The sequence below is a fragment of the Prenolepis imparis genome, unplaced genomic scaffold, assembly GCF_030444845.1.
Source record: "Prenolepis imparis isolate NDT839.2.m4 unplaced genomic scaffold, iyPreImpa1.0 SCAF_8, whole genome shotgun sequence".
Taxonomy (NCBI): Eukaryota; Metazoa; Arthropoda; class Insecta; order Hymenoptera; family Formicidae; genus Prenolepis; species Prenolepis imparis.
In genome coordinates, this window is record NW_028141166.1 from 290,429 (window position 1) to 313,439 (window position 23,011).

Below are 23,011 nucleotides of genomic sequence, written 5' to 3' on the forward strand. Positions count from 1 at the left end.
CCCGCAGGGGGGCGGAACCCATTGTTTCCACGCATACACTTTCCACGCGAAGCGAGGTTCCACATGGGTTTGCAACTTTTCACGCCAAGCGAGGTTCCACATGGATTTGCAACTTTCCACGCGAAGCGAGGTTCCACGCAAACCTATTTGTCTAGTTTTTTGGTAGTGGAACCCCCCGCAGGAGGGCAGAACCCACTGTTTCCACGCATACACTTTCCACGCGAAGCGAGGTTCCACATGGGTTTGCAACTTTCCACGCAAACCTATTTGTCTAGTTTTTTGGTAGTGGAGCCCCCCGCAGGGGGGGCGGAACCTACTGCTTCCACGCATACACTTTCCACGCGAAGCGAGGTTCCACATGGGTTTGCAATTTTCCACGCGAAGCGAGGTTCCACATGGGTTTGCAATTTTCCACGCGAAGCGAGGTTCCACATGAGTTTGCAACTTTCCACGCAAAGCGTTTACCAAACAAAATGTTTTAGCAAATATTCTTTTATAGTTGTACTAAAAAGTGCATAAAAGAGATGAGGGCCAGTCTCTATATGTATTTTGCGTGATGAATTTGGATTGGAAATGGAAAGTACCTGGCCGTGTCGCACTATAGCGTCTAACAGCAGCGGCGCAGCGCTAAAGTGCTCAGCGTTGTTTGCTTGAAATGCTAGATTAAATTTATATGGAATCTTTCAGTATTTTGGATTCTGAACGTAATTGTAAAACCGAGGCGCAAGTGCATAGAACTGTTATTACATTAGAATAGCAACGTACTCCAACGTAGTAAATGAGCTTAAAGTTTAATGACTTTATTAAAATAAAAAGAAATGTTAATTTGCGTTTTTGTCATAAAGTACTGCTTTTACATTAATAGTGTATAAAACATAAAAGTTACGTTTTTAAAAGTACAACTATTATTTGGAACTTTTTCTACTAGGATAAATATTTATTAAGCTAATGAAAAAAAATGTACAAAAAAGCCATTTTTCTTTCATTTTGACCTTGAAGATGACTTTGTCGCCAATTTTCATTGTCATATTCGTAATCAGCGCGTCAAAATACATAAGTATATGAAATTTCAAAACAATCGGAGGTATCGGCTTTTCGGAAATTTATCCCTCGCAAGTATTGTCGCATTTTTTCCGCGATGGTGATTTACTGTTTCGATTTGCATTGTGCGTTATATTCATAGCATCGAGAGGCTGTCATCGCGAGAGTTAGTAGTTTAACAGTTTATTCAAAATAAAATTAAATAAAAAAGCGACAATAATAAACTTCGACATATGCGAGTATCGACTTTACATATCTTTTTTAGAAAAGGATTGTGTTTATATGTCAGCATGAATTAATGCTTTGTCTAGATATTCAATTTTTTGATAATAACGTGAAGATTCTGTCTTGGATTCTTCTTCCGCTTGTCGTCTTTGGGTGGGGAAAGCCAGTTTTACAGGAATGTTATTCGCTATGAATAATTAATAACGATTAAAAATTTATAATCTTATAATATAATCACGGTTTCATATTTTTTTCTAATCAAAAGTATAGAATAAAATAATTACCTAATAACTGTATCCCTCGATAATTTGCGATTAGGTAGGCTATATACCCACCCACATCTTTGTCTCGTGTTGGAAACTTTCACGCATAAGTATTATTTCAGCGGCGAAGTTTAACAAGACCGCCGAATTGCCCCAATCTATATAAAATTCCGAATGAAAAATTGAGACTCAAGCACGCTAATTTCGTAGAAATGTAATTATTAAGCGACCTTTTTCCGTCAGCCGTGATAAATACGAAATAGCATTTATGGTCAGCACTAAATTCGCGGCTAAAATTACGCATTCAGATATTGAATTTTTGAGAGCTGTCATTTTTTTTCCTCACTCACACGTTCACACATAACTTATAGCATTAATACAACGCACTAATATGATATGTCGCAACGCGCACATTTACGAAACGTGTAAGTTCTGACAATGTCATACTCAAAATGTTTATTTTCTATTACACAATGCATCGAGTTGACTCTGATTGTTCATGAATTTTAGCAACAAGCTATCGGAACAAGTGCTTAAATATACAATAGCACTGTTTTTGCATTATACGATAATACTTTTTCTAAATATTTGGCAACTTGAGAAATAATACATAATTTTTTTTGTTTCATTATAGTCACATATTTGACGGCGTTTCTTACATCGTTTATCTTTATCAAATATATGATTAGGAATATTTAATATATCTTTTTGTAATTTTTTCTCTAGTCTTATAATGGTCAGATTGCTTTTATTATCTTTGTAAATGAATTGCTTTTATCACTTCTTGTTGTATCTTCAAAACATTGTTTTTTACAACATTTCGTAGCTGGATAACGCTTTCTATGCATTTCTTGCTGAGTTGTTTCTGCTACAGCTCTTAACTTTTTGCATAGATTGCGAAACAAGTGATTGATACATTCAATATTTGAACGGTCACCATTTGGTCGCGGTATGGTCTCTATTATCATCGATGGTCTGATATACGCTGCTATTACTATCAATAGCAGTTCTTTAAATCATTCCATGCATTTCCAGGCTATTTTTAAAGTCTTTTATAATAGTATCGCTCTTTATGTTGTGGAGCTTGTGTTACGATCGAAAATTTTGTAGCATTTATGGTTTCTTGATTCGATTTAGTTTTGTAGACTACATCACATATCGTGCAAAATTTATTGCGGACATCGACGAAGGAATCTTTTTTGTGCAGTAACCAATTATCAAGAGACACAGTAGCGTCTCGCGCCAAGTTTAATAAGTGTAGCTTTGCGTAGCGACCGCGAGCCGCGAGGCATGCCGTGTGTATTATACGCGAGTCGGACAGTTGAGAGTATCATATTTCAGATACGTAATAACGGCCTAAGCGATCGAGTTCTTACTACGCTCAATCGATAGATTTGAGTTCAAATTATATAATAAAAGTGCCTTTATTTTTTCTCTATGTGCTTTATAAACGGAGATATTATAATGTAAAGATTGTTTTTAAAAAAAATTTATTTAAGTTTTGGTCGTCATCGACCTTCTCAATACGCATGTACCAGAAAATGTCCAGTTCGAACATTCATTGCAAGACAGCGTTGATGTCGCTCCATGAATGATGTCATTAGGTTATTAGTTTTGACACATAGGGTAGGTTTTTTAACTAAAATTTTTTAATTTTTTTATAATTTGTATTAAATTTTAATTTTCGTATAAGTTTTTAATTTTCTATTTTCTTGTATACATTTTTATTTATTTGGCGCAACTTTTTGATATTTATTTTTTTTTAGAAATATTAATTTTACCACACAAGTTTACAGTACTTTAAAACACAGTTTTTTCTATAACACACACGTTTTCACATGGCACGTAAACTTGGCGTTTTTTTTTACCTTTTTTTAAAAAGGTAAGTTTTTTATGTAACATCTCGGCCATAAAGACCGTGCAGTCGCCTCCCATAGGAATGCTTTCCCTATAGTTTTCCCTAGGTCCATATATTCCCGCTCCGAAGCAGTTGTTTATGCCTGATCCGTCCGTGAACCACAGGTCCACATTTGTGTTCGTGATTCCCCCCGGATTCAGCCATTCGTTTCTTTCTGGTATCCATAATTTAAAATGTTTTACCAGCTGGTATTTTCTTGTTATTCTGTCTTGTTTGCCCTCGACAGGTTTCTTTCGGAGTAGACTCAGCCTAGTGTGTCCTAGTCCAGTATCTCTCCATTCGCCCTGACATTTTAGGCGGTATGCCGTGGTGTTGGCTGTTTTGACCATGGCCAGGTCTAGTGGCGTAACATTGAGGGCTATTTCAAGCGCCTCTGTGGGTGTGGTTCTCATGGCCCCTACTGCAGCCCTTAGGTAGCTACCTTGCAGGCTTCTCAGCAGTTTCTCTGCCTCCCTCTTGCTTGTTCTCGTCAACCAGACGACTGATGCATAGAGCAGTCGCGGCAGCAGAACCGCCCCATACAGCCACATTGCTGCACTAGCGCTGATGCCCCACGACTTGCTCATTGCTCTTCTGCTCATCCACATGGATGCGTAGAACTTTTTCCTTCGCTCTGTTAGATGTTTTCCCCAGCTAAGCTTGGGATCTAGTATTAACCCCAGGTATTTCACTGATTGGTTTCCTTTACAGAGTATTTTGCTCAGTCTAGATGCTTCAGAAGCACTCTCGATACTTGAGCAAAAACTTCTCCATCCTTTCCTTTTAGCCTTTACTATCGCTTTTTTGTAAATTCTCTGAGATTTCCTGTACTCCTCCCAGGATCTCGGTGTATTTACATTTTTAGCTCTGTTAAAGAGTCTTCTCCCCTCAGCCCTGAGCTTAGCTAGCTCCTTGTTCCACCATGGTGTTCTGGCTGTAGGATCTTTCGCCTCTAATGGGCAGTTCATCTCATATGAGTATTTGATGGCATCATTCAGATAGTCCGCCGCCATTTCCAAATTTTCTTTGGTGTGGAATTTGGTGGGAATATCCTTGACTCTTAAGATCTTCCTCGAATCCCCTCCAATTCGTTTTCCTGGGATTTCTCTTCCATATCCCTTGGCTTTGTGTCCGCTCCAAGGTGAAGCGGATCTGTCTGTGGTCTGATCCTGAGGGCTTATCAGAGACCCTCCATCCCCTCACCAGATCCAGTACTCCACCAGAGCATATGGTTATGTCTATCACTTCCTGTCTTCTAGAGTCCAGGAAGGTAGGTTCTGATCCTCTGTTGAGGATGTGTAACTCTGTACCTACCACAAAGTTGAATAGGCTTCCTCCCCTGGGATTTATATCGGTGCTTCCCCACACCAGGTGGTGTGAGTTGGCATCGCAGCCCAGGAGTATCTCCAGCCCCTTCTGCTTCGCATAGGTCGTGAGTTTGATTACATTTTCATGAGGACAACTGCCCCGTCCCTATCCGAGGTGCCTCTGAAAGTAGGCGCTTTGGTACCCTTTGCTAGGCAAAGGATACGCTTTCTCACCATTTCTTTCAGAAGCGATCCCTCGTCTTTTTCCAGTCTTCTATCCGGGTATGCCATGGGAACCAAGGCAACCCTGATGAGACCAGAGGTCAGTTGGGCAAAAGTCCTTTGGTCAGTTACGACTTTCGGCCTTTTGCCCAATTGAGTGTTACTGGAAGGACTGGGTGTGCTATGCTCTGACCTGAGTCGTTTTACCGCCCCAGTAGTAGCTCGCTCCCCCGTCCTTGGAGTAACTGTTAAAGCAGGTGTCGGTTCTGGAGTAGGCCTTGCAGCTTCCCCCTTCGCCTCCATCTGCTTTTGTTTTTTATAGCGTCGCCTTGCCGCTCCGCTATACCGAACCCGAACGTTTGGTGGCTGGGCCTTAGTTGGCTCCGCCCCCGAACTGCCCGGGCATTCTCCTACAGGTCGTTCGTCACCTAAGGTGGCCACGCCCTGTAGGACTTCCGAAAAGTGTGTTTTGTTATCATTCATGTCCATTTTGTTCCCACGAGTAGTGCGGTCGCGCGGTTTCACCCGGACAGAGCCGCGATGCCCAGGGCTTGGCTCGATACTCTCGGAGGTCACCCGGTATCCGAGAGGCACCGTTAGCAACGTAACTCCCCTTACGCCACGCAGCCCTCGGCACGGTTGCACACACCTTTGCTTGGGGGGTTCCTCTTTGTCCGGTGCACACTGTTGCCATCTCCTGAGCGAGCGGCCCCCGCGTGCCCCCTCAAGCCCCTCCACCCGTCCCTACGACTGGACGAGCGAGGGGGGCCCGAGGCTGCGGTCGGTCACACCCCTGAGCGGGTGATATCCTTCCACCTCGGACCCCCCCCCATCAGTCGAGAGACTGATCCCCTTCGTCAGGGTGGGAACCCATCGGGGGGTTCTTGATATTTAATATACATAAGTTTTATCGGACATGCATGGAATATTCATGACTGCACATAGCTCTCTTCCAGAAGGATAAAACTAATTCCAACTATAATAGTTCCTGCTACAACAGCCGTATTAATATGTATTTAATGTTTTCGGCTCTGTAGGTTCTGATTAGATGTTGGCTTCATAATTACACATTTGGAATTTGAAGACTTGAGTCATTAACTCAAGCTGATGAGATTTTATGAGTTTTCAATCTTTAAATTGCTCTCTATTCCTCGCGCATAATTATTAAATATTCTGTAGATTTTATTTTATAAAAGAAATATTGACAATGCGATGGCATTCAGGCATGGTTTCCTGGATACAATTTATATCCAACCGGCTATTAGAGTATATATATATATATAGATAGGGTAAACACATAATCGTAATAAATGAAGAAAACTTTGCTATAGTAAATAATATAATGATGCTATGATGATAACATAATTGTGTGTGTGTGTGTGTGTGTAATAGAGAGAGAGAGAGAGAGGGAGAGGGAGAGGGAGAGGGAGAGGGAGAGGGAGAGGGAGAGGGAGAGGGAGAGGGAGAGGGAGAGGGAGAGGGAGAGGGAGAGGGAGAGGGAGAGGGAGAGGGAGAGGGAGAGGGAGAGGGAGAGGGAGAGGGAGAGGGAGAGGGAGAGGGAGAGGGAGAGGGAGAGGGAGAGGGAGAGGGAGAGGGAGAGGGAGAGGGAGAGGGAGAGAGAGAGAGAGAGAGAGAGAGAGAGAGAGAGAGAGAGAGAGAGAGAGAGAGAGAGAGAGAGAGAGAGAGAGAGAGAGAGAGAGAGATTGATTTTGATTGATTGATATTTATTAGCTTTCTCAGCTATTTGTAAAATACAAGTCTAATTTACATTAATCACAATATACTCCTTTAACTCTCGCTTAAACGCTTCTAGTTCTTCGATTCGTCTTATTTCAGCTGGTAAGGCATTGTACATTTTCACTCCCTCAAAAAACATACTCTTCTGTGCACTCGTTGTCCTACGAAATTGTACCACAATGTCCCCAGCTTGCCGTGTCTGTCTTTCATTCTCTTTTCCCACTATTGTTAATTTATTTCTTAATTGATCCGGTAACATATTCTTTAAAATCTTAAAGATAAATATACACACATTATAATTCAGCCTCTGTCTTATGGACATAAACTGCAGCGCTTGCAGCATACTCTCCACTTTGGTATATCTATCACATTGCAATATGACCCTCATGGTCCGGTTTTGCGCTTTTTGCAATTCATTCAGTTGTGTTTCTCCCATATCAATTAATAGCGTCGCACAATACTCAAAGTGAGGCGCTATGATTGACTTATATATAATACATCTAGTGTATGCCGATATGTAGTTACCTATTCTATTTAAAAAACTCACTTTTTTCCCTATTTTCTTTAGCATATAATCACAGTGGTCCTTAAATCTTAACCTATCGTCAATAATTATGCCTAGATATTTCATTCTTTCCACACGCTCTATCTCCGTTCCATCCAAACATTTCAGTGTAATGTTACCTCTCAGTTCTTTTCGTACACTTCGAACTATCATATATTTCGTTTTCCCTGCGTTCATTTTTAACTTATTTGTATTCATCCATCTTTCCACTGTAACAAATGCCATATTCATTTTTCTTTCTAATTCCGCACTACTCCCTCCAGTCACATACACTAGCGTATCGTCTGCAAACATTTTTATACTACATCCCTCCGGACAGACTTTAATTATATCGTTTATATATATTATAAATAACAAAGGTCCTAATACAGATCCCTGTGGTACTCCATATTCTGTGGCCAATAATGTAGACCATTCATTGTTAAATCGTACCTGCTGTGTTCTATTCTTTAAATATGATCTTAACCATTCTAAAGCTGTTCCTCTAATTCCGTATTGATATAATTTCTCTAACAGTCTTTCTCTATCTATCGTTTCAAATGCTCGCTTGAGATCCATGAAAATTACCCCCACCTTTTTTGCCTCACTAACTACCAGTTTCCATTCGTCAATGACTGTTTGAATCGCTATTTCACACGAATACTGTTTTCTAAAACTTGACTGATGTTCTGTTATAATACAGTTATCTTCTAAATACTTTCTCGAATATTGGTAACATATTAATAGGCCTAAATTCACTTGCTTTTCTGGTTTTTTCTATTTTTGGAATCGGTATTATCGTAGACGTTTTCCAACCTTCTGGACAGCAACCTTCCCTCAAAGAGTTATTTATTATATCAATAAATTCCTCTTTTATTACATAAAATACTGCTTTAAGTATATCACTAGTTAATCCCTCCTCCGTGCCTTTCTTTTTTGGTAGTTCCATAACAATTTTTTGTAAATGCTCTATTCTAATCATCTCAAAATTTTCCATTATTCCCTCGCTTTCAATAACAAAAATAATTCTTTTACCTGGACTTCCTAACTTATCTCTACTTATAGATTTTACTATGTTCTCAATACTCTGTATATAATATAAATTAAATTTATTAGCTATATTGCACCCTTCAGTATTATCTAATATTTCAAAATCTATATTCTCTATTTTTTTTGTACCCGTTGGTTCGCCCCTTATTATTTCTTTTAAGGTTTTCCACATAGATGTCGGATTTCCCTTGTTATGATCTATCATATTTTCATAGTATTCTTTTTTCTTTGTCCTGATTAGTTTAACCACTGCATTTCTTTCGATTTTAAACTGTGACCAATTTTCATCCGTGTCATCATACAACGCTTTACTGTACGCCTCATCCCTTTTAGCTGCTGCTTCCCTTATTTCATCCGAAAACCACTTTTTCCCTTCCCATATTTTCGGAATTCTAAATTTTTTTCTAGGTGCTGTAGCATCCAACGCATCTACTATATTATCGACAAGTTTCTTCGCTCTCACACTGACATTCATATCTTGGGTTTTTCCTAATTTATTTTCCACTAATTTAATAAATTCATCTACATTAAACTCTTTAAAATTCCTAGCATTAAATTCTCTGTATTTATTATCAATTTTATTCGCATTAAGATCAACTTTTAACCACGCATGGTCCGTTATTTTAGGTTCATGAATTACTTGCACTTCTATTTTATTATTAGAGTAAATTAAATCTATAATTGTCTTACTATCTTTCGTAATTCTCGTCGGTTTATTTACATATTGTTTCATGCCTAAGCTCAACATTGTCGTTTGTAACTTCTTTGTATAAAACGAGTCCAACATAATATCTATATTAAAGTCTCCTATTACTATACATTCTCCCCGTATTATTAATTCTTCTATTATATCCTCCAGAAATCTCACGAACTCACCATGCGATGAACTCGGTGAATGATATATTACTGTTATCACTCCTTTATACAATTTATCTTTCACCTCAATCGCAGCACACCAACAATTCGCTTCTAACTTTTTTACTAATACTATCTCATATTTAATATCGTCCCTTACATATAAAAGAACCCCTCCTGTATTTCTGTTTTCAGCATCACATCTAATCATACTATACCCCGGTACGTTCACTTCACAGTCTTCAATTTCAGCAGTCACTCTGGTTTCTGATAACGCTATGAACGCAGGATTCATTTTCTTCATAATCTGATGCTGTATCTCGTCTTTATGCGCCATCAAACTTTGCGCATTTGTATATAGTATTAATTCCGTTTCCTTCTGTAGTTGTTATTTATCTTCCTCCCATCCGGCCCTCCTCTTCTCCTCCTGTATCGCCCTCTTGAAAGTCGGACATTCCGGATCAAGTGCGCCATGCTCATCATTTATTTTCAAATTGTATGTTTGAATCTTAAACATACAATTTATACATCTTTTCTTTGTCGCTGTACATTCACTCACCTTGTGATTTCCTGCACATTTGTGACATGTTTCATTACGCGTACAATTCTTTGCAATATGATAATAACCCCAGCATTTAAAACATCTTTTAATGTTAATGTGATTGAATACAGGACACTTTCTCCATCCTACATTCAGTTTCCCTTTTCTCAACATTACTTCATGAGTCTCTTCATCTGTTTCAATTATTACGATACCATCTTTTCCTCTTCTTCCGGACTGATCTTTCTCATTTATTTTCTCTTTAACTATTCTCTTCACTATTCGCATATGAATTCCTTCATTTTTCACGTCAATTTTGTTCTGCTTCTTAATTGTACCTATTAAATCATCATCATTCAACTCCATTTCTTACTCGCCAATATTGACAATTTTTATCTTAGGTTTCATCCGCGGTGACTCAGTAACGTTAAAATTCTCGCCCAGCTTGGCTTGTACTGTCGCCTTTAGCTTTTCCATTTCTTCTCCAGTCTCACAGCCGAGAATCACTGTTCCCTTACTTCCTTTTTTTAACTTCGTTATTCCCATAGCCATATTCTTGATATCTACCTTTTCTTTTATCAGTTTTTTAGTTGCTTCACTCTCCTGTTGCACCTTGGGTTTGACAATTATAATATTTTCTTTTTTCTTCTCTTTAACTGCTTCACTATAACATCTTTGAGCTCCTCCTGCCAGTCCACCCGCTCCTCCTTGTATAATTCTTCTCAAGTCTTCCAGTTCTTGTTTAATACTTCCAAATTCTTCTCGAACTATTTCCTTAACCATCATTTTAATTTCCTTCTTACATGCTGTTTCGTCTTTTATTTCTTTCACAGTTTTTACTAGCCAATCTATTTTTACGTCAATACTCGATGATCCACTCGCTCCTGATATTCTATTTCCACTGCTTGATGTCGTAAACGAACCCGTAGATCCTGTAGATCCTTGTCTTTCCCTGCTGCTCCCCGCTGCTGTCGGTGCCTTCTTCATATCTGCTTCACTTTCAATTGTAAATTTCTCAAATGGGCCAGGACACGACACCAGTTCGCGATTTCTATCATAAATTTTATGTTTACTTGCACATCCTGGATGGTAAAACAGTTTAATACAAGATTTGCATGCAACAACCTGATTTTTTATTGCCTTCTTACATGCCGAGCATCGATACTCGTCATATTCATCGTTCATATCGATAATTACCGGCCGAAGCTGTTAATACCAGCATAGGCGGTCAATTACCTTTGTCCAAATTCACACGTCAGCGCTTTGTGTCCACCTTTAATGTCTACCTGTCGCGTGAAATCTCGATGCCTCATACAAGAAATATAACTCTCACGCTCACAAATCAGCATATTCCTGTTAGATAACACTCATGTCTATTCCCGGTCTATGCAACTATTACTTCAATACTTTTTCGCCACTCTCCCTCACTATATAATCACTTAAAAGTTATCACTTTTGCAGAGCGATGTTTGACACGTCTTCTCTCAGAAAAAAAGAGAGAGAGAGAGAGAGAGAGAGAGAGAGAGAGAGGGCACGGGTCAAAGCGCGAACAATAAACATTCGTCTTAAATACAAGAAAGATTTTATTAATTTAAAAACCAAACGTTTCGGTCTCTCTTCGAGTCATCCTCAGTGACTACATGAAACAGATAGATACAATAATAAGCAAGTGCCAATCGTGCGACCGAAATACGCGATTCCCACTTAACGCCAAACACCATTCTCTCCGCGAGGCGCTTCTGATCGGTTACTAGAGAACGGATGGAGAACGGATGTGTGTCGTATGTGCATCATAAATCACTATAAAAACAAGTGTTAAAAAGCTAAAGCTGAGAGATTATGAGATAGACAAAAGAGTAAACTTAATTCTCAAGAGGTACTATTCACCGAGAGACCGCGAAGGCATACGAGGGAGCACGCGACCGATCCGCACTTGTCAAAATAACCATCGCGAGTAATTCAAAATATTACTTTGACATTTAATAAGAAGTTAGATGTTTGTCGTTAAATAAACATTGGGGGGGACCTTGTGACCGAACGTTATTATATTTTTGGTAAACTTTCGATAATAGGGACATAAATATGGTCTAGACATTCCGTGTGTCACTATGTAAATTAATTACAAATTCAAAAGGAGGCTATATGGAGCCACGCGTAGGGTGTAGGTACGCAAATATTAAAAACAAACTTGTTGGAACAACAAATTTATTGAATCTAAACGTTTCGGTCCTTTCTTTGGACCTTCTTCAGTACATTTAATACAATAAATTATATTATTATAAATTATAAACGGATCACAGGCTGAATAACCACGAATTTGATTGGGATAACGTTGAGATCTTGGATGAGGAACCGTTTCTAAGGAAGAGACTTGTTTCAGAGATGCTGTTTATCAGGCGCCAGATAAATGGCCTAAACCGACAAGAAGACACAGAGTGTCTAAGTCAAGCATATATATCTGTTGTGACAAATATGCCTCCAATTTCTTGAAAGACGGTCTTCGTTTAGTTGTTATCGAATTCCTTTAGAGAGCCATAAATCATTTGTAACATTAATCTCCATACATTGTATGTTTGAGAGAGGGAGATAGAGAAGGGGGGGGGTAAGCGAGAGGAAGGGGTGACAGGGATAGAGGGTGTGAGACGGAGGGGGGAAAGGGAGAGAGGGGGGAGAGAGGGAGAGAGAGAGTGGAGAGGGAGAGGGATAGGGAGAGAGAGAGAGAGAGAAGGAGAGAAATAAATTCCACACATTGTTTCACACTGACTTCGATAACAGGCTATGAGCCGTGGTAGGGCGCCTTATAAATAGCATCAAAACGAATATCTTCTTCATTCGTGCGTCGGGCGCGTCCGCGTACGGTCGTGTGAACGTGCGATGGATGAGTGTGTGAGTAAGAGTGAGCCCCCTTTCGGAAATTCCTCACTATACTCGTCATTAGAGTCCACTTTTGAGTACCTCATGACATATTATGTCACTTTGTCTATTTAATGGGATATCGATAGGGGGGGCTCACGGCTTTTGCGCTACGTGCGGTAGTATGTAGATTCCCCATTATAATTTATTGTATTAAATTTACTGAAGAAAGTCCAAAGAAAGGACCGAAACGTTTAGATTCAATAAATTTGTTGTTCCAACAAGTTTGTTTTTAATATTTGCGTACCTACACCCTACGCGTGGCTCCATATAGCCTCCTTTTGAATTTGTAATTTATCAATGCAGGGAGCCTACATTGTTACTTATTATGTAAATTAATACTGTTTTTTTGTCGTTTAATATAAAATATTTCTGACAACAGTCTTTTTTATAAATTAGGTTCCTTATCCAATATCTCAACAATATTCCAGTCAAAATCTTGATTAAATAATCTGTAATCGGTAATTACTGATTGCTGTACCGTATGTGTATTTGTGTTTATGATTTCGGTGCTCACTTAATCTGGTTTTTAAAAATCTTTTAGTTTGTCCAACAAAGGGGGGATGCGTCACAATCGGTACACGATATTTTGTACATGACATTTTTATGGAAATATCTATGTAACGTGTCTTTTCACGTACTTTGATGAACCGATTTAATTTATTAAATCCCGTATATGTCAATTTTGTATTTGTTCCCTTAAGTAAACAACCAAATCGTTCTGAGATTGTTGAGACATCTATATGGAATGTTGAAAAAAGAAGCTTATGAAAGAACGTTGCCCAAATAGCCTTTTTCATATCTTGTATAGAGTTACTATTGCGATGTATTGCAAGGCCATAATATGTAGTCAATTCTTCAATTAGTTTACCAGTTGATTTTCCTTTTCTGCCGAGGCCCTTTTTTCTTTTTTTGCAGCTACGCAATCTAGAACCCATGCGCTTTTGTACGAGATTTACACATTCTTTTTTTCAACATTATGCGAAATAAACTGTACAATTTTGACATAAGTTTTGGAATCACCATCGCCTATGTAATTTACTATGTATATTTTGCTTTATGTAAGTTTTCAGCTCTCTTAAACATTTCGACGATGGCATCAAGTTCCATTTTACCTGCGGTGCCGCTGTGATTTGAGTCGCATTTATCAGCGTGATCCTCCTTCCAAGTTTCATATTCTTCTGTACCAACTTTTTTCCCCACAGTGTACATGTCTTGCAGTATGCTGATTTAACATAAATATCCAGGATTTTTTTTGGAGTAGTAGCCAATAATACTTACTACACCATGTAAAGAGCTAAAAACGCGTTTACGCCACGAGCCATCGTCGGAAACGGATTACTTGATTATTTTTTCCACATTTTTTTGTAATTAATTTTTTTTCTTCTGTTTAGAGAATTTCGAAACGCGTGATTAAACGGATAGTAAGAGGAAGCGCGTGTTTGAATTAATGAGACTCGTTGAAACAAATCGTATTTTATTTTAAAGTAAACCACAAAAAGGAAGCGATAACAATTAGATCGCTCGCGATGAATAGAGAGAGTAATTATACTCGAGAAAGCGACAGGCGTGTAAGCTTGAACGGTCTGTAGCGAACTGACTTATTTTACCGAATATATGTGTGTCAAGGACTCGTCGCGAAACTGTTATTATAACAGCTGATTCGACAGCTTCGAGGCCTGGCGAGACGCGAAAAAAGGTAAACAGAGTTTTCGAGACGTCGAGAAACTGAGCCGATGCATGGCTTTCTCGAGAAATCGATAATCTCGAAAGACAGACAATAACAGAAACGCAGACAATAGAACAGACTAATCGGGTTTTACATCGAATTCATAATTAAATGGAAAATGTTTTAACATCTTCTTTGCCAGTTTTTATTAATGATAAATTTTTAATACATTCTGTAGCTTGGCAAATTTGCTTTACTATATCATCGCCAAATAATTGAAAAATTGGGCGCAGTAAGTCCATGCATGCAGAAAACTTTTCTGCTCCAGCTAATGATATTCTCAATAATCGCATTGCAAAAATAAATCGACGATTAATTTCATATACATTTTTGATTGTTGGGCACGAGAGAATTTTTTTTAGCTTGCACGAGTTGCATTTTAACACAATTTTAAATCTAAGTCCTCGTCGATTAGTTTCATAAAATTGCACGTCACTTCCGCACGCCTTACACTTGACAAATTGACTTATTGCTACGAAAACTGTTTAGAAATTTAAAATTGTATAGCTAATTGTTTGGTCTAATTTTATATAATGTTGATGCTGTTCTGCTTTTTTGAAAAGAAATGCTAATATTTAGATTTAGATTTTCTTTTCCTATTTGATATCGATTAACCGGATTTGGCCTGCGTCGTTTTCTATCAACCCTTTTTTCTGACTACGTGACTTTCATTTCTTCAATTCATAATAATACAACACAAAAAACAAAAATAAAAGAAACTCGAATAATTATTATTAATATGATGCGAAACGTAAGTATACTTCGCGCGTCCCTCTGTATACGATCTCAATTATATACAAACAGGTTTACCAATCGAAATATATATTAAAAATGAATTAAAAGAAAGTGTCAGAAAGGTTACATTAAGTTTTCGTTGCTATGGATAATCCTGCTGCTTAGCGCAGTCAACTTCACGTCAAATGCTATAGACACAACTTCACGGGAAAAGATATACCTTAGCCAATTTTACAGATTTCTTTCTGAAACTTTTGAGAGAATATTTTTGAAATGTGTATATTTCAAAATAAGTAATAACTAAAAATTTGAATTTTCGAAAATTTTACAGTGATGTATTTCCTTAAAGTTACAAATCTATATAGTCTAAACAAATCCCCTTTCTAAAAAAGGCATGTTATTGACATTGTTGTCGCTTTTCCGCGATGCTGATTGGTTGTCTCGAAGCTCGCAAAATAAAAAATCGAAAATTCTATCTCACCTTTTTAATCTCGGATTTCTTAGGGACGTTTAACGCGTCCCGCAAACCCTTTCGATTGTTCATCACCATGGTATACAGCGATAGTGGAGCATACTTAATATAAGGTTGCATCTCATTTGCAATAATTTGCCAAATTTGGGCATGTCTTGTTCGAATTTTCTTAATGCCATATTCATCGATATAAACAATATTCATTTTATGCGAAGTTATTATTTTTGTAAGTATTTCTGTCAAGTCATTATTCTGTCTTTCTTGACGATGCATTTTTAATTTAAATTGAAGAAATCTGCAATAAAACGGTAAAACAATTTAAAAATATTTTTGCGTTATATAAGGTCTTGAAGAGACGCGCTTACAGAAAATTTTGTAGACCTTAATTTTTGCAATCAAAATTGAAAAATTTTTCGCCAAAATTAAGATCTCTTCAAGACCTACAAGACGAGCCGATAGAGCTCGAACATACAGTTAATCTGTTCTTCAGATATATTAGCTTTTATATTTAAAATAATTTTTCATGAAAAGAAAAAATCCAATCAGAAAATTGTACAATTACAAAAATGTAAAAAGAAATATATATTCTGTACTTTCCTCTGATTTTTATACAAAATTAATGTATTTATTGTAATAATTTTTACTAAATTTTGTGCAAAACAAGAACAACATATCATAATTTCTTCTATATCTTTATCTTATTGTTTTATTTTTGTATATTTTGCCGGATTTTTTATATATTTCTTTACAAAATTAAGCTACGATAAGATATAAACTATATCTAGCTGGTGTAACTCTGGAATCAAGATCTGCATTTAACAATATAACAGGTTAAGCCCCTCGCACAATGCCAGGCAACAGGCAATAGGAACAGGAAATAGGAAATATCCACCAATAAAAGCAGGGAATAATATCTATTCCCTGCTCTTATTGGTGGATATTTTTTATTTCCTGTTCCTATTGCCTGTTGCCTCTGGCATTGTGCGAGGGGCTTAAAACGCACTTATATTAATTTACATTGACGCACATTAATATTTTAATATTCCAGAAAAATTTTAAATTAAATTGTGCCAAAAAATACTATGATAAATATGTATTTCCAAGAAAAGGATTGGTTTTTTTGTTAATATATCATAACTAGTCTATATAAATTATTGATTAATAATTCAATAAATAATAAAAGGAAATTATCAGATAATTCAGTAAAAGATGGCAGAAGAGAAAAAAGATATAAGTATTCATAAAGTAAGAGTAAGGAAAGTTATCTCGATAGTGTAGAAAGAAAAAAGTTGATCACGAAAAATGTTTCCTATATAGCCAGGGTTACCAAATGAAATAACTTGGACCATTTTGTCGACATTTTGAATATTCATATATATGCATTTAGTTATATTAAGTAATTAGAATTAGAGTAAGTGTGTAATGTTTGATTGATATTGCAATTTTAATAATATATTTTGAAATGAGTTTACATTTAGTTACAATTTTATTTGTAATCGCAATAATATTAGATTTTGAAGAAAATTATAGAATTTGTTTTAACATAAACTTTAACTAAATTTTTAGCTTTTATAGCCTAATTTTATTTATATGTTAATGTTAATCCTTTTGTGCTTTCCAAAATAATTCAGATTTGAGATAAAGAGCACAGATAATGAAAAAAACTCCACTTTTCGAAGAATTAATTAATGAACAAAAACTCACTTTTCGTTAGAAGTTTTATACTTTATTTGTTACTTATATACTTGGATAAATCTTAATTTGTGATAAGATTTGGCTTGAATAAACTAACGAACGATGTGATCATATAAATAGTCGAAAACCGATTGACTTTAAAAAAAGATGTTTAAAGATAATAATGTCGAATCCGTTAGAATAGACGATCAACGATGAGCGCTTCGATCAGCCGAGCCGAGCGCTCTACACGTGATGAGACGAGCGAATATGCCAATAAAAGCGTAAACACTAGCGATCGATATACCGCGACGTTGCACTGGAGTTGATGAGAACTTTATTTATAGATTGATTTATAGATCGAAACAAATAAAGCATATTAAAATGATACCGATTTCACTCAGCAATTATGCGAATAATTAAAATATCTTGATATTACCGACATTCTTAGGGACGTAATTAAGGGAATCTCTCAACTGTCTGTATTATTGACAAAATTGTTATTTTTATATTTCTCGTCTTTCGTCGCATTAATTTGACAGAATTAAAAATGCTCTTCCACGATTGCAATATATCAATGATCTCAGGAAACTCCAGTTTCATATGGAAAATGAGAAATAAGTACAAAATTATATAATTTTCTTTATCTATTTTTATCTCAATATGGCGTCTCAAATTGCAGATGAGCTGTCAACTTATCATAATATTATATAAAAACTGCTTTCTATAAAAAGTGTACACTTTGTATGAATCTAAAATAAGTTTCCTGAGATTGAAGTACACGAGAAAACACTGTTATTCTCTAAATCTAGATTAGAAATCTAATATAACAATATAGTTCGTATTACGGTTCATGCGTATGTGAGCGTGCGTTGTAGATATAGTAGAGCGAAAAACAGCAGTACATATTTGCATTCAAACTTATAATAGTATTGAAGGTAGCAAAAAGTGATTTAATGTGTGCAATATATACATAGATTTCTAATACATATTTGATCTGCGATGATTGATAATATGGAATTCAAAATGTCAGTAATTACTCTAAGAGTCAGTCGGTCATTATCGATATTTTTAATTCCAAAATGGGGGCACTACTATTTCGGCGAAGTTCGCCGTTCGCTGAGGGATTCCCTTAAGGCTCCTGCATACTCGATTGCCAAGTCCGTAAAATTTGTACGACAGCGCCACATTTGGCAAAACTATAAACTATAAAGCGTGAAAATGACATAAATTATTCTTGCGACTTACAGCGTCATTTATCATTTTAGTGCAGTGTTTCTCTTTTTAAAATATTTGTTATAGTGTTAAAATATACCGAAGACTCTCATTTCGTTATAATTTAATATGTAAAAGCAAATATTTATTTCATTTCGATACTTGTCAAACAGCGGGTTTTCATCCTTGATTAGGCTCAATTCAATTCGAGATATACAATGTTATTTATTGCTTACCCAAACAAAAGAAAAGTTTTCGGTATATTTTACAAGTCGGTTCTATCGGTTACAAACCCTATTTTATTGAAAAACATTTTTATTTTAGCGTAAGTCGCAAGAATTTTCATGGTATATTTTCTCGCTTCTGACGTCGTCATCAATTCAAGATGACTGCAGTGAGTATGCAGGAGCCTTAACGTCGCTGAAACTAATAAAATTTGTAGAACGCGAAATAATGATATAAATGATGAGACAACCAGCGAAATAAATGAATGAGTGAATGAATGACAATGATAATTTTACATTTTTTGTGAATTGCGTCAAATTAAATTGCGATCAGAAGTGGGCAAAGTTTGAAAGTTTAACGATTGGCCGTTTAAATTTCGAAGCGACAATTCGCACGATAATGACGCGCGCGTATTCTACTATCGGATCTGGGATGAACGGCAATGATGTGCTATTTCATAAGTAAAATCGTTCGTTGAGTATTAGCACAAAAGATCTGATGTGAGTGGACAGAGTGGTTGCCATTTATTTCTGGTCTGCTGGCGTTATAAATAATTCGATGGACCAGTAATTCTAGAAGCGATCGAGCATGTAACGGAGGAGTTGCCAGCGTGACAATGTTGAAACGTCGGTTAGCGAAAGTTCTGGAATGACAATCAAAGACATGTTGATGAAGAAATGAGCAGGTGTAAGTCGGCAGAATCGTCGGAAAGAGCGCAGAGCGGACACGAATTTAAGATCGTTTCTACTTGAGGAGTGTGCTGAACTTCTCATAAGTAAACACGATGTCACCAAGAATGCATCAAAGATGAAATTTCGTTGATTTCACCGCTATTCACTTACCTTTGAAGTGTGAGGTAAAAGAAGGATTAAATTTCTAAGCAGTTTTATTAGTGGCGAGAAGATGAGCCATTTCCGTGTTTCTCTTGGGTGTGAACTAGAATGGGCGAAGTTCGGCGTTAGTGCCGACGAGATTTGTCTCACAATCACTGGTGAGAATGAAGCATCGATCTCACCGATAAATCATCGATTGGCCACAAAGATTCCTTGTAATCCGTGGCTAACTCGAGATGGATTGCTGAATGGGAACACCAAAATGACTAAGTATCCCTTGTATGTTTGAGAAGCGTGTCAGAATGTAAAAAAGAGCGCATCAAAGTGAGGCAGAAAGTGAATTCTTCATTTCTTTGGACTGTGCGGTGTTGAACGCACTGAATATATAACGCGCTGATAAGAGAGCGTTCGCTGATGATCCAGTACTGTTGACGCAAGGTTGTGAGAACCATCTGCACTCTATGAAACGTTTGTTGATGAGCATCTGTAATTAAAAGACGAGAAAAAAAGGAATCACGGAATAGGACAATTGGATGCTTGCTGTCCGGATCCAGCAAATAGTTTTTGAGATGTCTGTCTACGCGAAAAACTCCTCTCGAGTCGATGAATGACGCCAGATTCAACATTGGATGAGAGCGCGGAAGTAGTTTATCCAAATAGAATATGCAATGCCCTGGAATATGTCATCGTCATTCGCTAATTTCTGCAGTTGAAAGTCGACTATTTTAAGGATCTGAATTAGCTGCATTGCCTTGTCTCGAGTTGCGGAGTGCTAGTGCCAGAAAGAATGTCGTCCATATAGGTTTATGTCCTTAAGATTTCGGCTGCTTGCGGAAAATTCCTCTCCTCATCGGTTTTGAGCTGGATCACTCAAAGAGCGAAGTACGGAGTGCAAGTCAATTCGTATGTAATCCATACGTGCAGAATTGATATTTCTGAGGAGCTCCGGGTGCATTAATATATTTTAGAAGAATCGATCTTCGGAAAGTTTATTTGTGCATATACGCGATTATACACGCAAACTCATATTGATCAGTGCCTAGAGTCATTAACACGATTAACCAATCAGAGAGTCATATGTTTAATTGACCAATAAACAATGTGTCCAATTGAATGCCACTTTCGATCTTCAGAGTGTATCAGAATCTGTCAATACATCTTTTCGATGTCGATTGCGAAGACAAATGCATGCGTTCGCCAACATAAAAATGACGGTGTTCAAGTTTTGCTGTAGTTTAGGTCCAGCATAAAGATAGTCATTGGAGAGACTCCACTGGTTGCACGCGATGAGTCATTAAACACGCAGACTTTCAGCTTAGTTGTGGCGCTAGATTCTCGGAAGACTTCGTGCTGTGGAAGAAAGACCTTGTCATGTCTGTGAAAAGCAGCTACTGACGTCATGTGATCCAAAGCACTGTATTCTGTCATAAATTCGGTGTAAAGTTGACCGAAGGACTTTCGCGCTGAATTTGTTGGCGAACTCGCTCAAGTAGGAGATCCGAAGAACGGGAGTCCCCCCGACGCTTGTGAGCGGACCGGAATAGTAAATGAACGATGTATCGCCCGGTCTTGTTGCGAGAATGCATGGTTAGAAAATGATCTTGTTTTTCTGGATTGAGTAACTGACGAGTCACTTAACTTCTTTCTGCAGCCAAAACCACTCAAGCTCTTCGTTGAAATTTACGTCTTTTAAAGCGGAATAGAAGATGAGCACAGTTTGCTGAAACTTTAAAGTGTTAGTGCGAATGGGTCCAGAAACTATTCAGAGTGACATTTGTTGTCGACATTCAGCGATGGACACGTTTGATGGTCTTCGCTTGATGGATTCGACTAACAGGAATCCGTAAACGTCTGCTTCTAATATGATGTTGATTGGATCAGGAATCGTGAAATTCGGATCGGTTAACGGCAGGTAAGATAAGTCCAGAATATAATCGTTATTGGATGGATGAATGCGGCCAGTGATCTTAGGAGGACGAATACAGAAACAATGAATTCGATCGATACGTGGGCTTGGTTGCAGAGAAAAGACGCCTCGAGTAGAGCAGACGTTGTGAACGCTGACGCTGATGATCGACATTGAAGATACATTGAGGATGGAGCAACTGCACCAACAACTTCTGGTTTGAGTCCTTTGATTCTTGATTTAACAACGCACGAACGTTGTCACCATACTTTTGATAATCGTCACACAAGCTGTTGCAAGTAAAACCTGCGGACATTTAAATTAAGCAGCTGCGAGATGGTGAGACAGTCGTGATTGACGCTCCCGATCTGCGCACTGGATATCGAAGCAGTCGAAGCAATCTCCGGACTTATGGTCGCAGCAATGGAGGTGGATGCAGCTTTTCAATGGAGCAATGTGTGATGCTGGCCTTTTCATTTTTAACATTGTTTTATAGTACGACATTTGCTGAGTCGATTTGATCAAGACATGTGATGAAGACAATTGAAGCAGAGGTTCTGAGTAGCGAAATCATGTCGCTAATTGAGTGATTTTGACGCAAATTCCGGACATAATGCGATGTAATTAACGGCATTACAGAAGAAACATCCAGAATTACTTACAACAGTGTGAACGCAAATTGAAAAATTGGACTTGTTAAAGTTTGTTTTTTGCGACGTTGCGGATTTTGAAGTTAGCGCGATATTGCATCGACTCGAAAGCACGAATGCGACTTTCCAAGAAGAACTCGAGTTGCGCAAAAGTTGGAAGATGGTTTGAATGTCCTTGTTCGAGTTTCCAGACTTTGATGGCTTTTGCGTCGAGTCGCCGAGCAACAAAATAAATGATAAAAATATATGTGAATACATTCGAATGCATGCGTGCGTATGCATCGACGTTTATATAAATGTGTGCGGATGCGTGTATGCGTATGCAACAATGCGTATATAGAAATACATAAATATGTGCAAATGCACACGCATGCGTGTGTGCGTATGCGTGGACCCGTATATAAATGTGTGCGGATGTACGCGGACGCGTGTATAAATGTATGGATACGTATTCTTAAGCGTGTACACAACTTGTGTAACACAAACAGTATGCATGCGGATGCGTATATGCGTATGCAAACGCTTATACATCGATATGCGGATGCAAAAAGATGCGTATGCATAGAATCTCGGATGACCGGGAAACGTGCCAGTAGACGAGAGAGTTCATCAGAGACGAGAACTCTCCATGAATCGGCCGGCAGTGCGGGCGGTCGAATATGTGAATAGGTGAGATAGCTCGGCGGAGAAAAAGCATGCTTTACCCCGTTTATATCGCAGAGAGATTTGTGTGAGTGATCTAGCGAGATGCCGAGAAGGTAAAGCAGAGATAAAGTACGCTCTATCTTGTTTCCGTGTCAGGATTCGGAGAGGCTAGGCGTTGTACTAGCTCCAACCATAGACATATAAAATAGACCTAGCATTCCTTAGGTTATATAAGTTGGGTTTGGCAGAATAGAGAGAGGCAAAACATCGGTGAATCTTTGTCCTTTTCTTGCACACGTATTGTGACAGCAATGGCCGGCAATTGACAATAA

At 37.8% G+C, this 23,011-nt stretch overlaps 1 pseudogene; it reads right to left on the reverse strand.

The window, feature by feature from the left end:
- Window positions 1-10,574: 10,574 nt before the first annotated feature.
- On the reverse strand, window positions 10,575-15,609 carry LOC145939828 (uncharacterized; annotated as a pseudogene).
- Window positions 15,610-23,011: the final 7,402 nt, after the last annotated feature.